General features: G+C 41.1%; 1 pseudogene; it reads right to left on the reverse strand.

Moving 5' to 3' along the window:
• Nucleotides 1-3873: 3873 nt before the first annotated feature.
• LOC112414357 (ferritin light chain pseudogene) lies at nt 3874-4601 on the reverse strand (annotated as a pseudogene).
• Nucleotides 4602-8814: the final 4213 nt, after the last annotated feature.

Consider the following 8814-nt stretch of genomic DNA (forward strand, 5'->3'; position numbering starts at 1 on the left):
AAAATTGTTTCCTTCTTTTCTTCCTTGCTTTCTTCTTTTTCTTTTTTTTAACCTTTTTAATTTTGGATATTTGACCTCTAAGCTGAGATGACTGAAAATGCCTCCTATGGGCATCAACCTTTTTGAAAGACTTTTTCCCCCTCCCTAAGGGCTATTTGTCTCTTGGAGGCATTGCCTACATTACTCACCAAGAGGCAAGCATTTGTCCTTGCACCAAATGCTGACATCTCATGATAAGAGGGAAGCTGCAAAGTAGAAGAATTGAAGGTCAATATGTTGATATTGGTCTCAAGAGCATTGATGTACATTTGTGTATTGGGGAAGGGGAGAGAAGCTTGAGAGTGGGCCAGTGGGGAGGGGTAAATATTTTGTGATGCTGTCTACCTATGGGCTTATAAAGTTTACAGCTGCATTAGGAGGACAAGCATTACCATTAACATGAAAAGTAGGGCAGACCTCAGTTGCAAAAGCTTCTAGCCATACACATAGGGCAATACGTAAATGATACACCTTATTGCATTCACCCATTCACCCTCCCCTGTTCATGCTAATTGGAAATTTCAATACATTTCAGAGAAGTAACACAACTATCGATCATTTTCCCTGTCACGAATCTTCCTAGAGCTCACGCACTAGCCCATGTGTCTTAGATTTAATATCTGATTACTAGCTGGATTGAAGCCAAGAGGTGGTTCCCAAAGTTGCTGCACATTAGAATCACCTGGGGAACTCTGAGACCTCCCTGTGCCCAGGCTCCTCCGTAGACCTACTGAATCAAAATCTCTGGGGCTGGGACCCAGACACCAATGTTTTTCTTAAAAGCTCTTCAGGTAATTCAAATGAGCAGCAAAGCTTGAGAAGCAGCCCAATAACGGGAACAAACTTATTTCACACAGATAAAGTGGGGCAATTCATATGTTAAAAGAACATGAATATATGTCCATGCCTCTCTCACGCTTTGTCACAGTTTACCCTTCCCCCTCCCCATATCCTCAAGTCTGTTCTCTAGTAAGTCTGTGTCTTTATTCCTGTTTTACCCCTAGGTTCTTCATGACATTTTTTTTCTTAAATTCCATATATATGTGTTAACATACGGTATTTGTCTCTCTCTTTCTGACTTACTTCTACACTGTTGGTAGGGATGTAAATTGGTGCAACCACTATGGAAAACACTATGGCAGTTCCTCAAAAAGCTAAAAATAGAGCTACCATATGATCCAGCAATCTTACTCCTGGGCATATATCTGGACAAAACTATAATTCGAAAACATACATGCACCCCTATGTTCACAGCAGCTCTATTTATAATAGCCAAGACATGAAAACAACCTAAATGTCCACTGACAGATGAATGGATAAAGAAGATGTGATATATATAAAATGGAATACTACTCAGCTATAAAAAAGAATGAAATAATGCCATTTGCAGCAACATGGCTGGACCTAGAGACTATTATACTAAATGAAGTAAGTGAGAAGGAGAAATACCATATGATATCACTTATATGTGGAATCTAAAATATGATACAAATGAACTTATCCATGAAACAGAAACAGACTCACAGACATAGCACACAAACTTGTGGTTCCCGAGGGGAAGGGGGAGGTGGGGGAGTGATGGATTAGGAGTTTGGGATTAGCAGAGGTAACCTATTATATATACGATGGATAAACAACAAGGTCCTACTGTATAGTACAGGGAACTATATTCAATGTCTGGTAATTAACCATAACGGAAAAGAATATGAAAAATTATATATATGTATAAGTGAATCACTTTGTTGTACAGCATAAACTAACACAACATTGTATATCAACTATACTTCAGTAAAATAAATTTTTAAAAAAAGGAAAAAAAAGACATGAATATATATATACACACATATATATATATATTTCTTTTTTTTCCTCTTTATTCTGTTTGTGTTTCAAATAGGCTTTTTCTTTTCCTTCTGCAAAAAGCGTTATTGTTTCCATTTGGTCCAAGGCTTGGGAGAGGGCTCCAGGGCGGTTACAAAGCTGCCTAGTAGCTGCAGAGCAGGGCTTCAGGCAGAAGTTCTGATGCCAAAGGGGCTCCTCAGAGGCCGCTGGACTTCAGAGACTCCTGTTTGTGCTCGAGGGTGAGCCTTTCAAAGAGAGACTTGCCCAGCACAGCCTGCGGACCAGCCAGCCTGCAGAGGTTGGTCAGGTGGTCGCCCATCTTCTTGATGAGTTTCACCTGCTCCTCCAGGAAGAACAAGCATTACCATTAACATGAAAAGTAGGGCAGACCTCAGTTGCAAAAGCTTCTAGCCATACACATAGGGCAATACGTAAATGATACACCTTATTGCATTCACCCATTCACCCTCCCCTGTTCATGCTAATTGGAAATTTCAATACATTTCAGAGAAGTAACACAACTATCGATCATTTTCCCTGGCACGAATCTTCCTAGAGCTCACGCACTAGCCCATGTGTCTTAGATTTAATATCTGATTACTAGCTGGATTGAAGCCAAGAGGTGGTTCCCAAAGTTGCTGCACATTAGAATCACCTGGGGAACTCTGAGACCTCCCTGTGCCCAGGCTCCTCCGTAGACCTACTGAATCAAAATCTCTGGGGCTGGGACCCAGACACCAATGTTTTTCTTAAAAGCTCTTCAGGTAATTCAAATGAGCAGCAAAGCTTGAGAAGCAGCCCAATAACGGGAACAAACTTATTTCACACAGATAAAGTGGGGCAATTCATATGTTAAAAGAACATGAATATATGTCCATGCCTCTCTCACGCTTTGTCACAGTTTACCCTTCCCCCTCCCCATATCCTCAAGTCTGTTCTCTAGTAAGTCTGTGTCTTTATTCCTGTTTTACCCCTAGGTTCTTCATGACATTTTTTTTCTTAAATTCCATATATATGTGTTAACATACGGTATTTGTCTCTCTCTTTCTGACTTACTTCTACACTGTTGGTAGGGATGTAAATTGGTGCAACCACTATGGAAAACACTATGGCAGTTCCTCAAAAAGCTAAAAATAGAGCTACCATATGATCCAGCAATCTTACTCCTGGGCATATATCTGGACAAAACTATAATTCGAAAACATACATGCACCCCTATGTTCACAGCAGCACTATTAAACAACCTAAATGTCCACTGGCAGATGAATGGATAAAGAAGATGTGATATATATAAAATGGAATACTACTCAGCTATAAAAAAGAATGAAATAATGCCATTTGCAGCAACATGGCTGGACCTAGAGACTATTATACTAAATGAAGTAAGTGAGAAGGACAAATACCATATGATATCACTTATATGTGGAATCTAAAATATGATACAAATGAACTTATCCATGAAACAGAAACAGACTCACAGACATAGCACACAAACTTGTGGTTCCCGAGGGGAAGGGGGAGGTGGGGGAGTGATGGATTAGGAGTTTGGGATTAGCAGAGGTAACCTATTATATATATGATGGATAAACAACAAGGTCCTACTGTATAGTACAGGGAACTATATTCAATGTCTGGTAATTAACCATAACGGAAAAGAATATGAAAAATTATATATATGTATAAGTGAATCACTTTGTTGTACAGCATAAACTAACACAACATTGTATATCAACTATACTTCAGTAAAATAAATTTTTAAAAAAAGGAAAAAAAAGACATGAATATATATATACACACATATATATATATATTTCTTTTTTTTCCTCTTTATTCTGTTTGTGTTTCAAATAGGCTTTTTCTTTTCCTTCTGCAAAAAGCGTTATTGTTTCCATTTGGTCCAAGGCTTGGGAGAGGGCTCCAGGGCGGTTACAAAGCTGCCTAGTAGCTGCAGAGCAGGGCTTCAGGCAGAAGTTCTGATGCCAAAGGGGCTCCTCAGAGGCCGCTGGACTTCAGAGACTCCTGTTTGTGCTCGAGGGTGAGCCTTTCAAAGAGAGACTTGCCCAGCACAGCCTGCGGACCAGCCAGCCTGCAGAGGTTGGTCAGGTGGTCGCCCATCTTCTTGATGAGTTTCACCTGCTCCTCCAGGAAGCGGCTCTCCAGGAAGTCACAGAGGTGGGAGTCCACGCGGGCGGAACCCAGGGCGCACAGATCTGATAGTGCCTGGTGCAGGCTCTTCTCCTTAAGAATGGCGGCTTCCACAGCGTCCTGGGTTTTACCCCACTTATCTTGAGAAGGCTTCCGCGCATCCTGGAAGAGGGTGCAGCCACAGCACTGGTTTTGCATTTTCAAGAGACGCTGGGCGCCCTCACACTTCTCCTCAGACAGTTGGCGAAAAATGTGGCCCACACTGTTCAGAGTCCCATTGTTGCTGTCGAAATAGAAGTTCAGAGAGAGGTAAGTGTCCCCAGATGCATGTTGAACAGGCGGTGGATGGCGGCCTCCACTTCAATGGAATAATTCTGACGAACCTGGCAACTCGTGGTTGATCAGTGATAAGGAGCTAAGCTCAAAAAACGGTGTTGGCCTGTCCTGGAGGCTGAGGATAGCTGAGTGGCTGATTCCAAAGGTTGCGACAGGAAGAAAGGTTGAAGGTTGGTCGGGGGCTGGAGCAAGGAGCGTCCCTGGGTCTGTTCATTCCAAACACTGTCTCGACAAGCCATGGCTAGAAGAAGCTCTGGATACAGATCAGGGGCAGAGGGTGCTCAGGAGCGGCGCCCAGTCTACCCCGCGGAGGCGGTCGGCGTTCAGTCCAGCAGGCCCTCCCTCAGGGAAGCCCGCAAGGAGGGCAGAGGCACCGAGTCCTGCAGCGCGCACAGGTCCTCAGAGCATGAGAAGGAGTCGGCCGTGCTGTCCGGGCGCAGCTTCACCGAGTGTTCATGGCCTGAGCGTGGCCTCGGGGACGCTGGCTGCAGACAGGATGCCCACACCCGCCTGTGGGTCCTGGCTCGCCTCCCGGCCCCTCGGGCACCCACGGCCCGGCGGCTGCGGCCCGGCGGCTGCAGCCCCGCATCGTGCGCAGGACCGGCGTCACAGCCAGAAGACATAGGGCCACGGGCCCCAGCTAGGCCGGGCCCTCCATGCCGCGCTCTGGAGCCCACGCGCGGCCTGGTGTTGGCGCGGGCATCAACGCCCTCTCGAGCCGCGGGGTTGCAGTTTAAGCCTCCGGGCGGGCCCGTGGGGGCGGGGCTCCTGTTTTTCTTGAAGTGAAGGTTTACTTGGTTCACTTTTGAGAAGATGTCTGCCAGATACTGAAGTCAGAATAACTCTTGTTACTATTTGTTCCATGAAAAGAACAGTAATTCAGTTCACAACTCAAACAGTCACACAAGTACTTTTTCTTAAGGCCAACATTATACTTTGGTGTGTAGTAGAAGTGCCTTATACATACTTCCTACTTAGTCATGAGGAATATTTAAAAGAGGTATACATATGTGGGTAGGATACAGAGAAAAGCTTAAAAATCTTACTTGTAATTGGAGTCTTACTCTTGTTATTTTCTGTGTATCCTTTTTGTACATGCTGAATAGTGGGATAATGGAAATCAATCTGCATGTGTTTCCTGATGACACAGTGGGAGATTTTCCAGTTCCACACGTGAAGTCATCAATAGTCAATTTCTCACAATTCTTCACAGACTGTGCTTAAAATATGGTATTGTGTTAAGGTGCCTTTTTTGTGTTGAGTCAAATTAGTGCTTTTAAATGATTTTCCTTACCAGTGATCGTGGTTTATGGGCTAAATATAAGCTTCTCTCATTCCTAATTTTAAAAGAACTACCTCGAAGCTAAAGCTTAATTGCACCTTGAAAAATATGGGGGCATTTTTATAATGCTTTTGGGAAGGTGGCTGTGAATTAGAAGTAAATAAATAATGCTGTTAAATGATGTAAATATACATTTGTTTATTTTGTTTGTATAATAACTGTCTCTCAGGAGTTCGGATTTATATATTGTTAAATTCTAATCCTTGGGAAATACTTGTAAGATAGGACTTTTAATTTTCAATTTATAGAGGAGCAAATGTGAGAATGGATATTGTAAACCAATTTATTTCCCACTAAGGAGATCATCAGTCACCTCCACACTGCCAAAGGCAGTTCATTTGTGTTCATCCTTTTCTTACCAGATCATTCTGTGACAGCTGGCAAATTTTACTACTAATTCATTGAAACTCTCTGTGTAACTGTTTTTTAAAATAGTACTTGTCTCATAATTCCTTTTTAGTATTCTTTGTATCTTTTACAAAAATCATCCTTTTAAGTGTCTGTATTCTTGTGGCCTCTGTCCCTGGCATTATGCTCCTTTGAATACATGTACGCTTCCTGTGTGGCCTCATTTGGAATACTCATGCTCCTAATGACTTGCTACTTGATGCTGAGTCCTATATTTATGTCTGCAATCTAGAACAGCAGACCTCCATCCAGCTGCTTTCTGAATATCTACATATGATCATCCCTCTGGTGTCTCAAATTTCTCATATCCCAAACTGAACTTATTATCTTCTTCTAAACTTGCTCATTTCTTTGTATTCCCTGTCTTGGTGAATGACGTGGAGATGTACCAACTACCCAAGAGAGAACACTGATGGTAATCCTGAACCCCATTCAACCAAATCCAGAGGGTCACCAAGCCATTTTGATTCTACGTTCTTAATCTCGTTCCATCCCCACTGCCATTGCCTTCCTGCTGCTCACATTATTAATAATACTCTCATAATAACAATGATATTTAGTGAACAAGAACTGTATTTGGAAAACTTTACATGTATTATTTCCTTTAAGTTTCATGATAACCTTATGGTGTAGGTACTATTACTATTTCTGTTGTCCAAAATAAAAAAGCTGAGCCTCAAAGAAGTTATGTACTTGGTCCAAGATCACACAAGTAAGTTTGTCAAGTAAATGGCAAACCCAGGATTTCATGTTGGATCAGTAAATGCATTAGTGTCCAAGCTCTTAACCAGCTTGGTAGTTGGCATCTCTCTGCACTGTCAGAACTGAGTCTAACCTAGCCTCTACCCTACTTCACAGAGAAGCTTCTAAAATCTGATGAAATTTGATGAAAAGAAATTACAGCATGATTAGAACCTTCCAAGATAAAGTTCAAACATAGTCTCTGATGATGTGATTCCTGTGCATGTCTGTAACGTTACCTTCAGTTTTTTATTGTCGCATACATTCTCCCCCAGACATACTGAGTCCTAAGGAATCCCTGAATGTATAATGCCACTTCACATTTCCTTCCCTCGTTCTAATATGCTATTTTCTCTACCTGGAATGTCTTTTCCTTGTTAACTAGCTAATGTCTGTTCATTCTTCGAAGCTCAGTTCATATATCGCTTCTGGTAGGCTTGACCTCCCATTATAATTTACACACCCCTCCTGTCTGTTTCCAGTACATTCCTAGCATTTACCAACCGATACGTAATAATTGATAGACCAGATATTTAAGGGTAAGAAATTTACCTCCAGGGCTAGTGTGCTTCCACAAGGCACTAAAATATTTTTTGAATGAATGAGTGATTACGGTTATTTCAGAACTCGCCTAGTTTAAGTTACCTCCACATATTTTGATCAAATTTTGTAACATGTTTTAAAGAATTAAATTAGGTGTAAGGTTAAAAATCCTCTAAAATTTTGTTAGTAAACTTATTCTTCTGCTTTGCTCTTCATTTCATTTTTAACAGTCTGTTTCATAAAGAAAATGTAAATATAAGTGCAAATGTAAAAACAGTGCTAAAACACTGATGAACTCTAATAAGTTGGGTGGGAATAGAGATGGGTCAAGGCCAGTGGACAGCAAATAAGTATCACACAAGAAATTTTTTGAAATTGGGATATAGTTGAACTTTTCCTCAAAAATATCTGTCATGGTGTTTTTAGGAGGAAATAATATTTTATTACAGGAGAAGACTAGAGTGCATGGCAATAAATCTAGATTTCTTTCCAGATTTTAGGTTAGTTATCTGAAAACCTTGTGATTTGTCACATGCAGAGAAGTGCAGGAATGTATTAAGCAAACAATAAATAAAATCACGGAAACAAATATATGTTCTGTTTGCCTATTTCACAAAATAGAATAAATTTATAAAAGTTTAGCTTTGTCAGGCTTCTCTGGTGGCATAGTGGTTGAGAGTCCGCCTGCCGATGCAAGGGACACGGGTTCGTGCCCCGGTCTGGGAAGATCCCACATGCCACGGAGTGGCTAGGCCCGTGAGCCATGGCCGCTGAGCCTGCGCGTCCAGAGGCTGTGCTTCGCAACGAGAGAGGCCACAGCAGGGAGAGGCCCGCGTACTGCAAAAAAAAAAAAAAAAAAAAAAAAAAAAAAAAAAAAAAAAAAAAAAAAAAAAAAAAAAAAAAAAAAAAAAAAAAAAAAAAAAAAAGTTTAGCTTTGTCATTATAGAACAGAATAGCAAGAAAATGATCTTTGAGTTTAACCCTATTGAAAGATGCACAAATTGTCATCTTGAGGCCTGAATTTACATTCGGGTTATGATTTGTTTGCTGGCACAATGTTTAAAACCCAGTTTGTAAAGAAGGCATTCTGACTAGGCATGTAGCCTCCAATTCAACCACAGATTACATCACCTCCTGTTATGTTACATCTAGACTTTTCCACTCATTTTTAAAAGTTGAAGTATAGTTGATTTACAATATTATATTTGTGTCCAGTGTACAGCATAGTGATTCAAAATTTTTATAGATTATACTTCATTTAAAGTTACTATAAGATATTGGCCACATTCCCTGTGCTGTATAACATATCCTTTCAGCTTATTCATTTTGTACATTGTAGTTTGTGCCTCTTACTCCCCTGCCCCTATCTTGCTCCTCTCCGCTTCCCTCTCCTCACTTGTAACCACTAGTTTGTTCTC

Source organism: Neophocaena asiaeorientalis, unplaced genomic scaffold (genome assembly GCF_003031525.2).
Source record: "Neophocaena asiaeorientalis asiaeorientalis breed wild unplaced genomic scaffold, Neophocaena_asiaeorientalis_V1.1 scaffold113, whole genome shotgun sequence".
NCBI classification, from domain to species: Eukaryota; Metazoa; Chordata; class Mammalia; order Artiodactyla; family Phocoenidae; genus Neophocaena; species Neophocaena asiaeorientalis.